Below are 21,343 nucleotides of genomic sequence, written 5' to 3'. Positions count from 1 at the left end.
AGGGTTCCAGTGCCCAGAGCCAAGGACATCTCAATAAATGCCTACCAGTATTGACAATTAAAAAGATGCAGTTCCCTCTTCACACTGTAGACCTTGTGGAAACACTGAGACTTTTTTTAATGGCCACTGCAGCTTCACCCCTCTACTTAAAGAGAGACTTCCCAAGGATAAGAGCCTTCAGAAGAAGGAGTCTTCATTGCTCTTGAAGAGGCCAGGAAAGAGGAAGCAAAGGGAGGCAGGAGGGCAGGAAAAACCTTCATAAAAAAGTACCAATAGGGCTGGGTAGATGGCTCAGTGGGTAAAGTGCCTGTCACTCAAGCAGGAGGACCTGAGTTCGGATCCCCGGATCCCCTGTAAAAAGCAGGGGTTGAGAGCACGTGTCTATAATACTAGTGATGGCATGGGGAGGGGCAGAGATGGGCAGGTCCCCTGCAGCTCATTGGCTGGCCAGCCTAGTCTAGTTGATAAGCTTCAGCTTCGGTGAGAGACCCTGTCTCACATTATAAAGTTGGAGAGCTGGGCTCAGTGGGTAGAGGCACTTGCTGCCATGCCTGACAACTTGAGTTTGATCCCTGAGAACTGACACCCACAAGTTGTCCTCTAACTCTACATGAGTATCTTGGCACATGAGTACACATGCAGACATATATAAATAAGCAAATATGGGGATTTGTTTTGTTTTGTTTTTAAAGGTAGAGAGTGATCAAGAAAGGGCAATGGACACCAAAGTTTGGCCTCTATGAATAACACACACACACACACACACACACACACACACACACACACACACACACAAACAAGTCCACATACACATTCTCTCTCTTCTCCCCCACTCCCCAGATTCACCCCTGGAAGTCTGATGGCTACCATATTAGTAATTCTCAGGGTGCAGCTGGAACTGAGGTCTCTCTCTCTCTCCCTCCCCACCATCTCTCTCTCATATATAAGGGGAAAAAAAAACCATCAGTAGATGGCCTAAAAAAACTGGCAGTAAAAGGTTGGGGGCAGATGAGCAGGAGGCCAGCTTGAGGCACTTATGAGAATGTGAGGACATATAGATAAGGCTGGCTAGAGAAAGAACCCCTGAAAAAAATGGGAAGTCACAAGCTGCTGCCCCAGGAACCTAGGTCCTGGGTCCCAGAAAGATTAGTTGCATGGGTGTATAGTTATAGCTTGGACGAGGTGGGATTCAAATGTCCACATGACACTTGCTACTTCAACATTTTCCCTGATTATTGAATAGGAAGTCATTGCTGGGCATGGTGGTGCATGCATGCCTTTGCATGCCTTTAGTCCCAGCTCTTCAACAGGCTGAGGTGGGAGGGCCACATTAGCGTCTGAGTTCTAGATAAGCTTCGAAGCACAGAGAGAGACCCCATATCAACAAACAACAGCAACAGTAAATGAATAATAAATAAATAATAATTTATAAAGAAAATGGAAGTAGGGGCTGGAGAGATGGCTCATCCGTTAAGGGCGCCATGTGCTCTTCCAGAAGACCTGGGTTTGATTCCAGCGTCTACGTGGTGGCTCACAATCATTTGTAATACCAATTCTGGGGGATCTGACCCTCTTCTGTGTCCATGGCACCAGCCACATGTGTGGTAAACTGACACACATGCAGGCAAAGCACCCACACACATAATATAAGCACATTTTTTTTAAAAGAAAAAAAAAAGACAAAAAAGCCAAAGTAATCTTTTGGGGAGAAAGAACACATCCTAATTCTGTGTAAAAACCAACCAACAGAGTTGCGGCCGTTTAGCACAAGGTACAATTATGTGAAATTCCCCAGCAATTACAGATCCTGTAAAACAGGCAGTGAGTATGCTCCGAGACCATGGGATCTGAGAGTGCTCGATACCCTGGTGGAGCAGAGCAAAGGAACACCTAGCACACTTGAAGCTGTGAGCACAGAAGTCAGTTCAGACTATCAACAGCTGTCCAACGGCCCGCTCCAGCCTCTCCCCTGTGCTTGGTACTCATGGCCCTGTTTGCTGCCTGTTCACATGGGCTGGGTCCCTCTGTGCCATTAGATTCTGAAATCTTGATGGACAGACACTTGATCTGACAACGTAGTCCCCCATGTTCTCCAGGTAGTGGGTGCTCAGTGAATAGCCAGCGGCAGGTGTCAGCCAGTCCTGTTCTGAAGACCCCAGACAGAAATAGGTCAGCAGTGTTCTGACGTAATGTTTCCCAAACTACGCTCCAGGGCACATATTGTACCAGATGTTACACATTTTGTGAAGAAGTGTCTGGGGCCCGTATAAGTTCAGGAAACGCTGGGATTAAAAAAGCTTTCTTTTGTTTTTTGTTTTTTTACTGGCAGGATTTCTTGGAGTGTTTAAGATGCTGATGAGAGAGATGAATCTCCAAGGAGGCTTAGTCCTGTGTCCCCTGATCCTGTAGCTATGTGATTTTTTTTCTTTTCTTCCAGCAGCCAGAAGAGCTTGGAACACGAGCCTCGGGTTTCTCTCAGCCCCTTGCACCTGGTGTGAATACAGCTCAGGGCTCCTACCCACTGGCATTTTTGAAGATCTGATACCTGCATCTGGCTTCCTGAAAACATATCCCTTCATCACTAGAAACGGCTTGGGGCTGGGGTGGGGGGCTGTGGGAGGTTGGAACAGTCACAAAGAGTAACATAGTGTATGATGACTGGTGCCACAAATTCAGAATCAGTGTGTCACTGGAAAAATTCTAAATCCAAGACACAAAGGAAGGTTTTCCTTATAATTCCAACAGGCTGCTGTTGTTTCGCAGTCAAGGTAACCATGAGGCAACTACCCAGAGAACAGAGCAGTTCTTACCAAGGTCCTACTCTATGATATAATCAGCAAAGGACTTTAGAGTGCTTCAATTTAAAAAGGCCTTTTATCTTATTTAGTTCATTTTCTTTAGTTGCTAGACAAATGGAAGGGGAAAAGGTTAAGTGTCTTGCAAATGTCACCTAGCGAGTGTCAATTCTGTGCCTAGACTCGAGGTCACCTGACCCTCTGCTTGAACATCCTATTGGCCTCACCTGCTGGGTGTCAGCTACCTCTGCAAAGAAGCCCTGATACATTTGCCCTCCCTCTGTGGGTCTTTAGATAAAGGTTCCCCTGGGAGAAATGGTGCATGCTGGGAAGATCTGAGAGTGAGAAAGGGGGTGGGGGTGGGGGTTGGGAATGGCAGCATCTGCCGCAGATAACCAACCTGAGTGAGTGGCAATGCCAAGGCAAAAGCCTAGGACAAAGGGCAATACAAACGGGCATGCCCTGCTCAGGATGGACCTGCCGGCACGCAGCTCTCAACAGTCTGGAGGGACCAAGGGTGGTTGTGGCAGCAGACCTGTCTGCAGGACTCCAGGTATGCCACTGTGGCTTCAACTTCTGCCTCTAGCTCCAGCCAGGGAGGAAGGCCAGCTGTGCCCTGCAGACTGGACTGTGGGAGGAAGAGGATGGAGGAGGCTGGAGATGGGGCAGAATGCCAGCAGGGAAGCTCCAGGAAAACAGGAGAGAATTAATGGTGCAGCCGTCCTTTGTCTAATTACCCATGGGAGAGAAGGACAGACCATAGGAAGAAAACTCCCAGGCTCCCATAAGGAGGCAAAGGCAGCAGGAAGAGGCCCCTGGAGAACCTTCTGGTTAGCATCTGCTTCAAAACGGGAGGGCACAGCTGTCACCACCCACAGTGAATTGGGGGCTCAGCAGGCACACTCAAGGTTAAGAGCTGCAGACATTCAAAACCTTGGTCCTGTGAGGGTCAGACCTGCAAAGGAAGGAAGGGCATTTGTTTTGGAGACAGGGTGAGGTGGGGGTGGGGGGCTTCAGTAGGCAGGACTGAAAGGGAGGAGTGAAAGCCTGTTTGTCTTCTTCAGGGCAGTCAATCAAGGCAGATTAGGAGCTTGCGGACAGTTCCTGTGAAAGTGACAGAACCCCTTGGTCAGGACAGAACCCCTCGGTCAGGGCAGGGATTTGTCTACAGTGCCTGACAATTTAAGGGTTATACATATCCTGATAAGAAACTGTGTAGGAGCCAAACACCAGCCTTGTTTCCTTGTGTGTGGGGGGGGTGGGGGGTGGGGGGGGTGGGGGGGTGGGGGGTTGGGGGGGGGAATATTAGCCTCAGGGGTCAAGACATACTTTATACCTGGTTCAGGCAATCACTTAAGCAATATTTTCTTTAAATGTTTAGAGGGTAGATGACAGAAACAGACAAAACCAAAATAAACACAACACTGAAGTAGCAGAAGATGACATCGATTGATTTAAAAAAAAAAAAAAAAAAACCCTCAAGCCAAACTTGAACAACAAAAGATTGTGGTTTTGGCTTGCTGTCTGGGCAGATATTCTGTACTAGGTGCTGTGGGGAATCCAGGGCTGCTGGCTCAGCTCTAGTGTTTACTGAGCAAGCAGTACAATTTCTCAGTCTTCTTCCCTTGCCCAGAGTTTAAAGGTAGGCTGTGGGCAGAGCAGCAGGTTTAAAAGAAGCGGTAGACAAGCACTTTCTAGCCCTAGAGGCACAGCAAGAAGTTTAGCCAGTTTTGTAATATTAATGGTTGCACAGCCAGGGATTTCTAACTGTGGCATTTGGGTTGGTGAGGCAACTACATGTCACGTGGTGTCTCTTTAAATCTGTAACAAAGTTTCAAGTGACTTATTACATGTCCCTTGCTGGCTATGTAGCATCCTCCTGAGCTCTCTGCTAGATGGCATCATTTCTATACTCAGTTATGGAATATGCCTATATTATACTTAGTCTGGGCTTCAGAGTCTACATTTTTATATTCTTTCAGGAAACAGGGGGGGAAAAACACTAGTAAAGGATTATGCTTTTTAGGTCCAGGAGACACCACAGGCAAATTTATAGGTGTTAAGAAGAAAACAAAAGCAATTTTTAATAGGTTGATGAAAGTTAAGTATATAAAATGAAGAATATCTGAAAATTATATTTTCATAAAAAGGTAACTAAGAAATGTCTTTCTCTTTCCTCCTATTTTTCCAAGTGCTTGGTGATGTAGTAAAATTGTAAATGTTTAGTTAAACACTTTGCAGAAACAAAATTGGTATGCATAGTTTTTTTAACCTTTAAACTCCAAATAAGTAGATCCAGTCCTCTATTAAATACATCCAACACCTGTGGCATATAAAATCTGGCCTAAATTTCCTAAAATCATTGGACCTGTTTTAGTATTTGAATGATAAAACCCAGATGTTCTGATTTACATGCCCTGGAAGAAAGGAAACACACAGCCTTACGACAAACACTCACCGGTGTAAATCTGGTTAAACTCGATGCCAAACAAGGATTGGAAAGAGCATGATGGCTGAACAAACAATCCTTTACAAAGTATTTTTCAAATCTACTTAAATGTTCTAGAAAACTCCTGAAATGTGAGCCAGCAATATTTACTTACATTCCATGGCTGCATTACAGTATTAGCTTGGGGTCATGGACTGGCGCTCAGAGCTGGAATCGTGGTGACAATTACTTTGACTCTCTAGTCTGTGTTCTGAAGTCTGAGTGGAATGGGTGTGGAACTTTTACAAATGGCAATGCCATCTGGAGACCAGGGATTCTTAAATGTAGCACACGTGAAAATCATTTGGGACAGATTAAAAAATACCCAAGTTCACACTTGACACTGTAGAATCTACAGTTTTGTGATCTAATTCAACAGATGAGGAGACGGGAGAAGGCACGTCCTGATCAAGGTTTTCTGAGCTATTCTGATGAAGCTGTGTGTGGAGGGCCCTGGACCTAGATGTGTACAGGAGTGGTTGAGGGTCTTGTTCAAATGAGAATTACGACCCCCTCAGGGTGTGAGATGTAGGCAGAGGAGTCCACATTTCCAGCCAGCTCTCAGATGCTGCAGCTGCTGGCAGCTGCATTTTGTTTTCAGGTCTCTTTGGTCTCTTCCAACCTAGAGTCCTGCCACTGTCCCCTCAGTTTCACGTCCTCATGCAATTTCAAAGCCTATGGGCCTTTCGTGCTGGAGGATGGTCCATCAGCCTGTTCTGATGACAGAACATTCTTCATGACCAGACTAAGGTGATGGCCTGCTGCTGGGAAAGTGGTGGATGAGACTGGGCTGCATCACTGCAGACAGAACACAACGGAGGGCAGGTGATGGAGACCCCTTTCAGCTGGAGATAGGAATCTTCACTATCTGCTCAGGTGGTGTCTTCCGGGTTTTACCCAATACTCATCAATCCATCTATTTTTGCAACTTATCATGTCTCCAGCTAACTGAAATGTAAGCTCCACAAGGGTCAGCATTTTGTTTAGCTTTTACTAAAGGATCTCCTGAGCCTAAAACAATGCATGGCATCTAATCAGCATTTCTGGATGACTGAATGAATGAACAAATGGATGGTATTCCAGGCACACCTTCAAACAGCAACTGCTGGCTGGCTGATGATGACAGGAAGAGCCTGTTTCCAGTCAGGCTGGATCAGAAGAGCCATCTCTGGCAGCCTACCTCTGAAATGTAATTCCAATTGACAGGGGACCTCAAGATGTACTTGGGGCTGCTCATCTTGCAAAGGCTGTAGGGCTGCTGCCCTAACCACAGCAGAGAGGTTTAAAGAAGCCACAGTAAGTTGTTTCTTAGATGAGGTGGTCAGATAGCACCTCCCACCAGACCCTCGCCAGCTGATCCTCCTTTCTGCATCCCATTTCCTTAGTCATTGAGCCATCTGTGGAATAGCATCAAAGTGACAAGACTGGTCTGCACTGTGTGTCTTAAACAGACCTTTTCAAATGCATTTCCATGCAATTATCCTTCATCTCATTCTGTCCTCTCCCCATCTCCAACCCTGGCTTTATCTTACAAAGTAATATATGCTGGCAGACAAAAAAAAAAAATCCAACAATATAACATCTTATACAGTAGGAAATGAAGTCACCTCCCTCCTCACCTTACTGTGGGTTACCATGAAAATATTCAGCTCGTTGGCTTCAAGAGAACAGTGGCCTGGAAACTGGAAAGCTGGTGGGAAGGATGACTTTCAAATCTGGATTGCCTTAACATGTAAAAGGCCTTGCCAGGAAATATCCATATTAAATTGTCTGTAGCATATCACACTTGTCAAGACTCTGGCTAATGCATATGGAATTCCAGGAAGACACTCTAAGGTTCACACCAGGCATCCATTCCTTAGATTCTCTAGGCCTCATCCCTTGGCCAAGAAGGATTGTCAGTGAGCTGCATACCTGGGCAGGCCTGCATCAGTGCATCAGAGTACTTAGAGTCATGCTTTGAACTAGACCCTCTACAAGACCCAATACAAGGGAGATTTGTTCTGCGAATGCGTCTGTCCTAGAAGACGCTACCCAGGAGCCACAGGACACACATCTCCAGGAGCCATGGGAGGCATCATGGATTCTCTGACTTGGCATGCTTCTACATCTTTGGCCCTCTGCTCTCTCTCTTTATCCTTTCCCTTCCTTTTCACTCCCCTCTTCTTCTTCTTTTTTTTTTTTTTTTTTTTTTTTTTTTTTTGGCCTGGGTTTTCAGAAAACTCTGACCAACTTTGTAGTTGGTGGCATCTATTTTCTTATTTGCAAGATTCTGGAACTTCTTATACTATGATTTTTGAAAGCTTCCTCAAAATGCCCCCCCCCCATTACAGGTAGAAGAAAACATAAGTAAGACACCAACAGTTTGGTGCTGCCGTTTTATTATTTATAGGAATGGAAAATAAAGGTCAACGAAGTTCCCTTTGCTAAAGTCAAAGACAGCCAGTTAGTGGAAGGACTTAGATGAAGAGCTGAGGTTTCTTGTCCTTCCCATTACCTGAAACTATTTCAAACTTGGGACTAATAAGTCTTTCGCCTTCACGTGCTGCAGCTAGTCACTCAACTTGTTTAGTTTTTTGCTCTGTTCCTGGGAAGGGCAGCCAAACGTGGGGCCCTAGTACTCTTCTTTCTGTTATCACCTTTAGCACACAAGGCTGAGAGTCCGGGAGGCAGGAAGACACACCCTCACATCTTTGTTTTATTCTATTCCTTTATTTTTTTAGTAGAGATTTATGTATTTCACATTGGCCTTGCTGTGTAGCCAAAGACAGACCTTGAACCTTGATCCTTCTGGCTCCACCTGTGTATGCTCAGGTGAATCATTACATCCAGGTTTTGAGGATTAAATCCTGGGCAAACACTCTACCAACTGAGCTACACCCCCAGCCTGCTTATATCTTTTTATTTCTTCATATGGAGGCTCAGATCCGACATCTTAGCAAGTCCACATGGGATTTTATGTATAATTATGATACCATAAATGAAACAGCTTTAGGAATCAAGGTGTTCCTGATTATTATATTTTGGTCCCAAAGTGTGGTATGGGCTCATCAGAAACCAAGAGATAATAAGTTTGTTGCAACCTGAAGAACTCTTTATCTCATTTAGACGATGGGTATGTGGCTCAGTAGTACAGATATGCCGCATCACTTGTAAACAATTAATTGGATACAAACGAGCAATGCCTACAGAAAACTGTATTTTGAAGTAAATATTCCTATTTGTACCTTCATGTTTTGCTGTGTAGAAAAACATGACAAATGCAAAAGGAGTCCGGGAGAGATGCTGGTGTGCATAAATATTCAGGATGGACTGATGGGAACTCAGAGGTGCTGTAGAGAAGAGGGCCACAGTCAGGAGCAGAGTATGTGACAAACCCACAGTCCACCTGCAGTGTCGCTCTGTATGGGAGCTCTGGGGGCACACATGATACCCTGATGCTCTCCCATTTACCATCTATGTCTGGTGAGTCCTTGAGCGTCAACCGTCCTTCTATAGTATGAGAAAACCTCTGGCTAGGATTGTGGGGAGGATGTGGCAGGCTGCACAGAGCAGTGAAGCATACAGCACAGCTGTAGCTCTAAGCATGCTAACAGCGAATTGTAGTTAGTATGGCCATGAGTGGAGTTAGTACCACTACCATAGACCAAATCTATTTCATTTTAGCAATGAGGCAAGCATCACAAAGAGAAACCTCAAAGACGGAGTAGTTAGTGAACATGCTAAATGGGTGCAGCCAACAGCCTTGACTCCCTGGGCCAGGCTGCTTTGCAGGTGAGGTTTCAGACGGCCCCTGTGATGAGACACTTATAGTAAAACAAGCCAGTGGATGCATGACATGGCAACTGCCTACTTCTGCTGTGCCTCTACTGATGTTAGTGTTTAATATGCCTGCCGTGTGTGGGACAGGTCTGCACGACACATACCTGGACCTTCTACCAACTTTATTCCTGAAGGCAACTGTCTACTTCTGCTGTGCCTATACAGATTATACTGACCAGGGTTTCCTCACACTGTCACCAAGTGTAAACAGCCAACTAAGCATAGACTTTGCCAAGTGACCTAGCGAGGAATACTGGGTACAGATTCCAAGTGCCACCCAGGAGAAGAGACTAGATGAGGACATGAGAGAGAGGGATCTATGGAGGAGTCTTTGCTTCTACACAGGGGTGGTGGTGTTCTTGGTCCATGCTTGCACAAACCCATCTAGATCTGAATATAACACATGTTGCCAGAATCTTTCTTATAGGAAGTTCATTTAAAAGCAAGGGATGAGTGATTTGCTACACTGGCATTAGTGGCATGACTTATACCTTGGCCATCAGGGGCAGGGTGCTTGCCTTCAGGGATGAAGTTGGTAAAAGGTCCAGTTATTTATTGCGCAGACCTGTTCTACGTGTGGCAGTCATATTAAACAAACGTTAAACAGCTGCATGAAGCAATCTTTTTAAGTGGATGTTATTTGCTCTCATTCATTAAGGTGAAAGGAAAAACTGAGGAACATTTGAAACAACAAGCTAAAGCCAAGCTGGATTTTGTCTCTAACCTGGCAGAAGATCAAGCCTTTGGTTCCCTGCCTGATGTTTGAAATGGTGATCTACTGTCTTCTAGAAAAACAATTTCTTCTTCATATTTCTTTCCGTTTTTGAAACAGACCATTGGTCTGATACCTACTTTTCCTGTGAGTACCTTAGTGAGCGGCAATAAAACCTTCATAATAAATATTTCATGCAAGACTCATTAAGTTCAAAGCTGAACAGCTTTTCAATGAACATATTTTGTCAAGAATTTCACAATTTAAAGCAAATTCCTCAGAGAGGACTTTTCAGTGGGGGCAAAGTGTTATTGGAGGCCAGGCATAGTGATGCACACCTTTAATCCCAGCACTCAGGAGTCAGAGGCAGGTAGATCTCTGAGTTCAAGGCTAGCCTGGTCTTTAGGGTGAGTTCCAGGACAGCCAGGGCTATACAGAGAAACCCTGTTTCAGGGGAAAAAAGATATTGGAGGGTTTTGTTTTTTTGAGACAGGGTTTCTCTGTTTAGCTTTGGAGCCTATCCTGAAACTCACTCTGTAGCCTAGGCTGGCCTCAAACTTACAGAGATCCACCTGCCTCTGCAGGATTAAAGACATGCACCACCACTGCCTGGCTTTGGAGTTCTTTCTAGTTCTCTTTATGTTTTAAGAGGAGATAGGTTTATGAAAAGGTAAACTTCTGGGTTTGGTGTGCTGGTACAAGCCTTTAATCTCAGCAGTCAGGAGGAGAGGCAGGCTCTAGTCCAGACTAACCCAGGCTATATAGTGAGACCCTATATCACACACACACACACACACACACACACACACACACACACACGTGCATGCATGCACGCGCGCGCATACACAAGCATGCAACAAAACTTTACTATCTTGCTAAGAAACCTATAAAATCCTAAAATCATGTTTATTTCTTACCTAATTTTACTTTAAGGTTTTAATATAGAAGAGAGAAACTAAAATTATACCAAATAAATAAGTAGATACTCTTAAGTTTGTAGAAAAAGAAAATTTTCATACACCTGGCACTCAGTATCTGCTTGTATGAAGGTCTTAGTTTTGCATGATATGATTATCATAAGTAATTAATGAATATTTATTTATACACTAGGACTAACCACTTTACTAGTTAGTTTTACTTCCACAGTGTACTAGTAGTTACTGTTACCAAATTCTCGAGAGAATTAATTTTGGCTTACTAGTTTAGAAGATCCAGTTCCTGGTTCCTTAGCCCCACATATGTGGGAAGAGCATCATGGTGGCAGAAATGTATGATAAAGGGAAATCTTCACCTCAGGGTGGGAAGAAGAGAAGAAGAGAGTGAGAGGGGAGAAAAGAAAGGAGAGAGGAGAGAGGGAGAAAGGGATAGGGACAGGGAAAGAATGAGAACTTGTGGTGACATATTGTGTACCCTAATAAAATTTGTCTGAAGATCAGAGGACAGAACAAGCCACTAGATTAAACACAGAGGCCAGGCAGTGGTGGCACACACCTTTAATCCTAGCACTCGGGAGGCAGAGACCCATTTGGATCTCTGTGAGTCCAAAGCCACCTTGGACTACATGAGATTGATTCAGTCTAGGAGAGAAAACAGAGCCAGGCAGTGGTGGCACACACCTTTAATTCCAGTACTGTGAAGCACACATGTCTTTAATCCCAGGAAGTGATGGCTGTGGAGAAAGGTCTATAAGGTGGGAGGAGACAGGAACTAAAGGCTTTTCAGCAGAAACATCCCTTTCAGCCAGGGCTTTTTCAGCTGGAGCCTTTCAGGTGAAGACTCAGAGGATTCATGGAGTTGGTGAGATGAGATGCATCAGTGGCTTGTTCCTTTGTCTCTCTGATCTTTCAGCATTTACGCCAATATCTGGCTCAGGATTTTTTTTTTATTAAGACTATTTAGGAATTTGTGTTACAGAAGTAGGGATCAAGTACATCCTTCAAAGGTGTCCCTGGGGCCCTACTTCCTCCAGGTAGGCCCCACCTCCTAAAGTCTCCATAACTGCCTAGAACAGAGCCACCAGCTGGGACCAAGCATTAGCCCTGAGTCTGTGGGGGCAGACCACAACAACTACATTCCAACGTCTTCAGTTTTCAGTTTTTATCTCACATCTTCTTTATTGTTACAGGCTCCTAGCCAGAATGTCACATTTAACTTAGTTATCCTTGTCTCCTTAGGCTTCTTCCCGCTCCCCACCCTATGGTGGTTTCTCTTCCATAGTTTGAATGACCTTGACATTTTTTTTAGATGTACTGATTAGGTGTTTGTAGGGTGTAGTTAGATATAGGATTGTCTAGCGCTTTGCCTGTGGTCAGCTTAGTATTAGGGTTTTTCAGGAGACCTCACAAAGGTAAAGTGCCACTCACGCCACATCAAGGGCACAGATTAACACTGTGCTGCACACTGTAGTTAACCACCTGGGTGAGGTAGGTTCTTAGGTGCCTGTGTTGGGAATCTACATTCTGTACTGCACCCTTTGGAAGGAAGACACTATGTGTACACACTCAGGAGGGAAGCCTTATGCTCCACCTCCCGGCATAGGCTGTGTGGCAACTTGAACAAGAATAGACCCCCGCAGGCTCACGTAGTTGAACACTTAGCCAGTCGTGAGTGGAACTCTGATAGGATTAGAAGGATTAAGAGGTGTGGCCTTGTTGGAGAAAGTACGTCACTGGGGGTGGGCTCTGAGGTTTCAAAAGCCCACGGCCAAGCCAACAGTCTCTCTACTTATGGATCAGGATGGAGAACTCTCAGCTACCTCTCCAGCACCAAGTCTGTTTGTGTGCCATCATGCTCCTGGCCATGATGACAATGGACTAAATCTCTGAAACTGAAAGCAAGCCTGCAATTAAATACCTTCCTTCATAAGCATTGCCTTGGTCATGGTTTCTCTTCATAACAATAGAAAAGAGACTAAGACAGGTGGGAATATTTATGATAAGCTAGTTGGAATTTCCTTAAAATATGAAATATGTCTATTCGCATACATTTATTTGCTTCCACATTTATTCACCTATGTCAGTATAGAGTCAGAAGTCTATTTTATATTCTGGGCTATACCCAATACTTTAATTTGCTTCAGATGCCCCAGCTTTGGCCACAGGGAGCCCATTCAGCTATCTGCCCTGTCTCTTTGACATGTCCTATCACTGTGTGCAATGGGATGGATGTCTTTCTGTACGCTGCGAATATATGCTGTTCTTATTGATTAGTAAATAAAGCTGCACTGGCCTATGCAGGGCAGGATGGAGCCAGGTGGGAAAATCCAAGGGAGATAGTGAGAGGAGAAAGGAGAGTGGGCAGAGACATTGAACTGCCACCCAAGGAGCAACATGTAATGGGACGCAAGTAAAGCCATGGAATATGTGGTGATACATAGATAAACAGAAATGGGTTAATTTAAGATGAAAGAGCTAGTTAGCAAGAAGCCTGCCATAGGCCATACAGTTGGTAATTAATATAAGCCTCTGAGTGATTATTTTATAAGTGTCTACAGGACTGCAGGGCCGGGTGGGACCGGAGAAACCTCTGCTACAACTGTGTTTCAGTGTGAGCACTTCCTTACTGCCTGGCGCTTCCAAAGGCTCCAGGCTCATTCTGCATTCTTTGTGTCTCAGTACCCGATTCAGCCTTCCTTAAAGAGCCTCAGTTCCTTATATTAGAGAATGGTATTAGGAACCAATACTTGGCTAGGTATGCCCATTGTCCTGGAGTGTTGGCTCTTTCTGTGCCTTCTCAGATGACAGAGCAAGGAGCTATCCATACATATACTAAAAGATCTACAAGCATTTCTATATGCACCACCTCTGTAATATACTAAATATGAATTCATTATAATGTGAAAGAGGTAACTTTCGGCTTGCTTGCTTCTTTCCTATTTCTGGTTCTATAATGGAACAAGTAAATTTCAAATTTGAAAAGGTTTGAAATTGAATCTTTAGTTCTGTTTCCTTACCCATGCCTCCCACACCACCATAGACAGCCATGTTGGACAGCTTCTTATTGGCACTGCACAGGCATCCTAGACATCTGTCCTGGAGCAGACAGCCTGGTTGGGACTGCACTGGTGTCTTTATAGCATGTCACGCTGTCTGTTGTGCTAACTCAATCACTGCTGACTTCCCTCATAAGGCTTATTTTTCTTTATAAAACTGATTCACACCTGATGATTTATATCTTAGTCACTTATGTTTCTGTAACAGTTTGAAAACAAGAGCCAAAAAAATTCAAGAATGCATCTAAGACAAAGCTGCTTGCTGCTTTAGACTTGGGATAACTCATTTTGCTAGGATGTTTGCTCAAACATTTCATGTGGTGCATTATTGTGCTTTCAGTTTATTGACCATAACAACTCTACAAGAACCAGAGCATCCTCATTAGAGGCCATATGCTCTGGACCAGCTCTCCATCCCTTCTTTAGATTTTCTCAACTCTGGAGCAGGGGGTGACCATCTTGGCTAGAAAGAGCAGAGTAAGTAGAGGAGATGACATATCATGATATCATGTTTTTTTAATATATCCACAATAGATGTTTTTATTCATGCTATCAACTATATTTTCAACCTCCAATCCACCTTCAATATGGATATAAGCTGCTGAGTTTTTTTTGTTGTTGTTTTGTTTTGAAACATTTGAAAGGAGGCATGGGGGAAAGACTGTTGAAGAAGCTTTCAGTCTAGTCTCTGGCTTCTATGGATCCAGCTACATGCAGTAGACCCAACACTGATATTTGCAGCACACTGTCAATCATTCAAAGAGCCCACAAAAGTGTGTTGAATTTCTCAACATGTGGCCCTTGTTTCCTTCAAATCTTGATGGCTTCTATGGAAACCTAGCCAACTACCCAGGGCTGGTGAAGTCATGGGTATTGGAGGAGAACCTACAACCACACTTCACTAAACCAGTGTAATTCCTAACTACATTCTAAATATTTGTCCTTAAACCCACAGCTAAGTGTGGGCCTCACCCCTCATCTAGGAAACTTCTCTTTGCAACAGATGGAGACCATTATAGTAAGCCACAACCAATCAAAATGCTGAGTTGTAGAGTCCATTCCCAATGGCTACATTTAGAAAACAACTCCTGTACCTAAGGCTCAGGGAAGAGGGGGCAGAAAGATTCTAAGAGCCAGAGGATCAGGGATTTTTCTGTGAGATTGTGTCTCCTAGTAAAGTCAGAAGCCACACCCATAAAGTCTCACCAACAGGACTGCCTAAGCATGAGCTGAACAAGGACAACAACACCAACAGACATGCTAAAGTGAATGCAGAAAAGTCTATTACTAGGCCTCGACTCTACACAAAGAGCTATAGAGACCTAAGGAATGCTGAGAGGTGGAAAAATAGTCTTCTCCAGGGAAGAACATACCAACTGGTTATCTAATGCCAAATGGTCAGTCAGTCCTGAAAACGTACAAATAATACTGTACAGACTGAGCAGGTTATATATACGTATATATGCTCACATATGTATTTATAACAACAATTAATACAAAAAGAGGCCATGGATTTGAAAGAGAGCAAGAAAAGGAATATGGGAGGGTTTGAAGGGAGGAAAGGGAAAGAGGAAATTATGTGATTATATTATTATCTTAAAAAGTAAAAGAAATGATAAAAATCTTGATGACTTCTCTATGATGAGGACATCAAGATTCTTAAAATATGACAGTATTTGAAGCAAGGGATTATTTTCTGGTTCTGAAAGTAAATGATCTAGAGCTGCTTTTTAGATTTATTATTTTCCTTATTAGCTACTTAACGAGTGCTTGACTATGCGATAGCCACTTCAAGACCCATTTCCTTAAACTCTTTTTGAAGTCCTTACAGAATTCCTGTGTACTCGATGGACATTGTTTGTGCCACTTCACAGATGCACACACTGGTTAGGGAACTTCCTGGAGTCTACAGGAGACGGTGGCAAACCCAGGATTTAAATGCAAATCTCCCAACCAACACCCTTGTCTGAGGCTGACGATGTCCTGTGCACTATGTGAGGGGTACCCTCTGGAACTTTGAAGCCTCTGGCATGTCCCGTAGAATTCGACAGACAGGCATCAAGACTGATGTGTGAAAAGGGTATGAACAGATTGGATGGTGAGACAGCAAGACAAACTACCAAATGTGGGTAGCATGCATGGATGCCACTTGGCCTCCTGTAAGGACCTACTGAAGAGTTAGGACCACAGAGTTATCTTAGACAGTTGCCACGGGGACAAAGAATAAATGCTAAAATCAGGTGAATGAAGCTGTGTAACAACTGTTACATAATCACCCCAAAACAGGATAACATAAACTGGAAGCCAAAGTATGATATTTGTGTCTGTGTGGATTTTTATTAGCAGATATCTGCGTCTCTCATTGGTACAGATAACCAAAAGTTACTTGCACTTGGCCACCTCGTGAGTCTCTTATGTCAAGTAAGAGCCGTGACTAAGCTCCAGTGTATGGTTTGTAGTTCAGTCTCGAATATGTTACACTTCAAAACAGTGAGAAGCGAACACTTCTTGTGACTGTTATGAGATGTTGATAAAAATCACATGGTAAAATGCAAGGAAAAAAACTGTGTTTAAAAAAGCTAATTTTGTACGATATTTTCAGCAGATTTAGGCTGCTTCTCTCCCTCATTGGTTGGTGAGCAATCCACGGAGCACCCGGCAAGAAAGCCTCTTTGTGTTTATGTGACTGCAGAGGGTGTCAGAAGTAGATTTCAGAGGAAAGGCCTTGACAGGCTTGCTAAGCCTGGTGGAGGCAGAAGAGGAAGGCTCATCACGTATCTGAGCAATGTCATTTTGAAATGTGTCTTGGCCCCAGAGTATAAATACACTTCAGTATTTTTGTTAAGATTGCCAGAGAACCAGCAAGTGCTCACTCTCTTTGGCCAACAAAAGCATGACTCTATGTGCAAAATCTTCTGCACATTTATAAACAAGAACATTTAGAAAATCCCCTCTTGCTGAGAGATATGACAACAGATATGTTTAACTGGGCTGTAAAATAAAGCAGATATTATGAATACTATCTGCTCATCAAGAACAGAAAAAGCTTTTCTGTTTCTTCTACCACAAACTCATGCTTTCCTACCCTCCTGAAACACCTTCCTGGTCTGCAAAGGTACCCGCTCACTCCACCTTCTCCCCTCCCTACATTTCCTTATCACAACATGCTTATTTTTCAATCCTGCAGTCTGCTTTGATGATGACAGTGATCTACTATGACAGTTAGTAACTAACTAGATTAGGTTGAGCTGTTAGGGCATGTCTGTGGGGGATTTTCTTGGTTGTTAATTATCTAGCCTACTGTGGGCAGCACCATTCCCCAGGCTTGGCCCTGAACTGTATGGCAGTGAAGAAAGCCTGCTAAGCAAGTTAGCAAGCAGACAGCATGGATGCATTTGTTTTTCTCTCTGCTCTTGAGTTTTCATGTGGTGTAATGAACTGTCTCAAGGTCCTGCCTCTGTGACTTCTCTGTTATGATAGATGGTAACTTGGAACTGTAAGCTGCATAAACCTTTTCTTCCCCATGTTGCTTTTTGTTGAGATGTTTGTCACAGCAACAGAAATGAATGGAGGACACTTACACAAAAGGCAAAACCTTTCCTCTTTCACAGAATCTTCCCCTGGATGGCCTGGGTCAGGAGTTGGCCTATTTAGGCTTTGCAAGCCATTTGATTGGTTTTTCAACTATTCTATTCTACCACGACAGTTTGAACAACACATGACAAGTGAGCACGGTTGCATTCCTATACGATTTTATTTATGAATAGTGCAACTGGTTTCCTATAATTTTAACCTGTCTCAAAATAGTCCTTTTTAATTGAATTTTTTTTTGAGAATTTCATACAGGAATACTGTGTTTACATCATCTCCTTCCTCTCCCTCCAAACTCCTTTGTTCTCCATCACTCCCTCTCAAAAACTGCTTTGGGTCTATAGAATGCACAAACAGGTTGTGGGATGACTTTGGTTTGATCTAGGCCAAGCTTCTTCTCCAAGTCATGAGTTTCATCCCAGCTTTGCAGCCAGTCAGACGGACTCCAGGTAAGCCTTGAGTTCAAGAAGCTCAAGCCTTCGAAGGCAGCTTGCTCTAAAGTGGAATGGTTAGCTTTCCCAGGCAAAGTCACAAATAATTCAACTTCATCTCCACACTCAACCTTCAAACACTGACATGTATTGGCTACCTTAGAGGCCTCATAGCTGAGCAAAATTGCCCCTTCCTTTCTTCCTCCCTCCCTCCTTCTTTCCTTCCTTCTTTCCTTCCTTCTTTCCTTCCTTCCTTCCTTCCTTCCTTCCTTCCTTCCTTCCTTCCTTCCTTTCTATTTATTTATTTATTTTTGTTGTTTTTCGAGACAGGGTTTCTCTGTGTAGCTTTGTGCCTCTCCTGGAACTCACTTGGTAGCTCAAGCTGGCCTCGAAATCACAGAGATCCGCCTGGCTCTGCCTCCCGAGTGCTGGGATTAAAGGCGTGCGCCACCACTGCCTGGCCCTTCCTTTCTTTTTATGACAGGGTTTCATGTAGCCTAGGCTGACCTAGAACTCAATATGTAGCTGAGGATTGCCTTGGATTCCTGATCCCCTTGCCTCCAAACTTAAGTACTGGGATCAGAGGCACAAATCACCACACACATCTGATCCTTTAACTGTTGTATACAGTGTGTGTGTGTGTGTGTGTGTGTGTGTGTGTGTGTGTGTGTGTGTCTGTGTGTGTGTCTGTGTGTGTGTCTGTGTGTGTGTTTGTGTGTATGTGTGTACATTCTATTGTAGTCTGTAGAAATCTTCCTGCAAATGTCAACTCAGGATACACTTCCAGAGTGCCAATCTGAAGATGAGGAGAGCAATTCTGTACCAGCCTGTAATCGGCTAGCTATGTACTTCTCAACCTCATAGATGCCATATAATGTGATACCCAACTTGTAATTTCTTCCCCTCTGGGTCTCCATCACTCACTCTGATTCTCTCCTGATGCCCACAACCCCATGCTCACTCGATCTTTTGTTATCCACCATGGCAGTGGGCGTAACCAAAGCCTTTCATTGAAGCCTGTAATTTCTCTTATACTTGATGTCTTAGAGAACAGATTGGTTGCCCTGGTCCATGCAGTCCTTCTAGAGGGCAAACTCCAAAATTGTATCTGGAGCCCCTGTCTAGCACATCATCTCTGCCTAGAGGAGGCACTTTAAGATCGTACTTTACAATCACTGTAAAACCTGCAGGCCCCATCCCACAGGATGACAGTGATGGTGATAATGTTCATAAGTAAAGAAACAACAGATACCATTTATTGAGCACCTGCCATGTCTTTGGAGCCTATCCTAAACTAAAGATTCATGGTCTTAATAAACTTTTACAACCATTTACTGTGAGGAAACTACACAGCCCTCTTTCACAGTTGATGGAAGGAACTCAGCTAAATAATTGTTCAAGGCCCTACTAATAATTAAGGGAGGGAGCAGGATTTGAACCAGCAAATGTCTAAAACACAATGTACATTCTTGATTACCTAGAATCATCTTTGTAACTATCTGAATGATGTCACAGGCGGTCTACTTACCCCAAATATCCTGCCTGGAAAACCTGAGCCAGTCTTGGCTCTCTTCTGTCATCCAGCCTTGCCACTCAATTTTGTCACTGGCACACTGGGATTCTTTGTTCAAAACATCTAAGAATATTTTCTCCACTTATTTTCACTATCATCCTAAGCATCCCCCTGTCAGCTACAGTTTGCAGCCACTATTTTCTGCTGGATCTTCCTGTATCCAGTTCTTTCTTCAGTCTACAATGAGCCATCCTGCCTAGCACATTTGAGCAGGTTGGATCCTTCACTTGACATGCTCTCCCTGCTGTATTCCTTGTGGGCTTCCTCTGGTTACTGTTCAGCCCTGTCTAACCTGGAGGGAGGAGATGAGTCCCTCAACTATTGGATACTTTAAATATTTTACACATACATCTCCTATTGCTTAATTTTGTTGTTGTTTTGGTAGTTCCAAGAAAAGTGTGTTCTACACAATTTTTGCACAATGCAGGAGAAAGATCAGAAATAACATAGTGGTTAATACATGTGTGAAATGCTGGCAAATTCGAAGCATCTTTCTTAGGACTGTGAATGCCACTCAGTTGCTAGAGCTTGTCTAGCATATGTAGACCCTGGACTGTGTACCATCAACAGAAAAAAAAAAATCTTTCTTGCTGGACAGCTTTAACATGGATTGGGGTGTGTTACTGTGGCGAAGTCATCTCTAAAAGAGTAGAGTACTGATGGTGGCTGTGGGCACCTGGAGAAGGGGAAGAAGAGTATCCAGGTTGGGTGTGTTGATAAATGTCTTGGCTGCATCCACTCCAGAGCCAGTCCTGCATACTTTTTATTTCTATCCTAATAATGTACACACAATTTTACTGTCTGTATAACTTCTAAAGTATGAGGAGAGATGAGAAGGAATGAAATTTGCAATTGCCTGAGGCTTATGGAATTTGAACAATGGGATTAAGATCTCACTTCGTAAGCCCACGTGGTCAGACCCATGAGCCAGGATGAGAGGGATCTAGACCTCACTCTCCTTGGCGTCTGTCCTGCTCTGACCTCCAGTGGAACACTCCTCCCTCTGTTACTTCCTAGCTCTTAAGGACCTTGTAGTCAGGCTGCTTTGGCAAGCAAGGCCTCAAGGCCTAGGCCCACCTCTTTCCTACCCACAGGGCTTTCTATGCTGGTCCGATAGTGAGTGCCAACCTCTAGGCACTCAGAATTTTTGTGAAATGCTCAAATGGGAGAGTCCTCATGTGTACTGACATAACAGTGGGAAAAATAAAAACAACTTCCTTCTCATTGTTAGCTCACAGTGTGGCTTATACGTTAGACCACAGGCCCTGCCTTTCCACAGAATACACACAAACATCCCACAGGACTTGTGCTGGAAGACCACATCCTAATCTCACTGGGTGACTCTTAAAAATTCAAACAAACAACATTCCATGACACACATTTATTTTGTAAAATGCAATCGTAAATGTATGCGCAGACTCTGGGCTTTGGTGTCAACAAAAGCCCAAGTTTCCTTTTGGCTTAGTCACTTCATGGCTATGTAATTTTGGGCAAATTGTGTAGCCTTTCTGAACCTCAGTACTCTTATTATCAAAATAAAGCAGTGGTTAACCTTGATTGTCAACGTGATTGGATTGAGGAATGAATGCCTAGGAGAAGGGAGGTTAGCTGGAGGAGAAAGTCACTGAGGATATGTCCTTGTGGACTGTGTATATCCCTTTTCTGTTTCCTGGCCGCCATGATGTGTGTTCTCTGTTCCACCTCCCTGCAAAAACAGATTCAAGCCTCTGAAACTGAGTCAAGATAAATCTGGTCTTAAGTTGTTCCTGTTGGGCATTTTGTCACATTGATAGAAAAATAACTAACATACAATGAGTCCCTCTCTTCAGTGTTGTGTGAAAACTAAATGTGATAAAGAACGAGAAGTGTTCATAAGTCTGTATTATACATACACAGTTTAAATGGTGTTTTCTCATGTGGGCTGACCATGCTGCCTGCAA

General features: G+C 43.8%; 1 protein-coding gene and 1 long non-coding RNA gene across 4 annotated transcripts in view; one reads left to right on the top strand and one right to left on the bottom strand.

Annotated features, from left to right (window-relative positions):
* Positions 1–21,343, bottom strand: part of Plce1 (phospholipase C epsilon 1) — a 302,775-nt gene that overhangs the window by 104,718 nt on the left and 176,714 nt on the right. The gene's annotated exons all lie outside the window — the stretch shown is intronic.
* LOC121823645 (uncharacterized) lies at positions 3,218–10,272 on the top strand. The gene is made up of 3 exons (XR_006065143.2): positions 3,218–3,348; positions 8,531–8,748; positions 9,764–10,272. It is a non-coding gene; the product is annotated as an uncharacterized LOC121823645 (long non-coding RNA).

This window comes from Peromyscus maniculatus, chromosome 1 (genome assembly GCF_049852395.1).
Source record: "Peromyscus maniculatus bairdii isolate BWxNUB_F1_BW_parent chromosome 1, HU_Pman_BW_mat_3.1, whole genome shotgun sequence".
Lineage (NCBI taxonomy): Eukaryota > Metazoa > Chordata > Mammalia > Rodentia > Cricetidae > Peromyscus > Peromyscus maniculatus.
The sequence above is the reverse complement of the archived record's forward strand: the minus strand, read 5'-3'. Positions and strand labels throughout refer to the sequence as shown.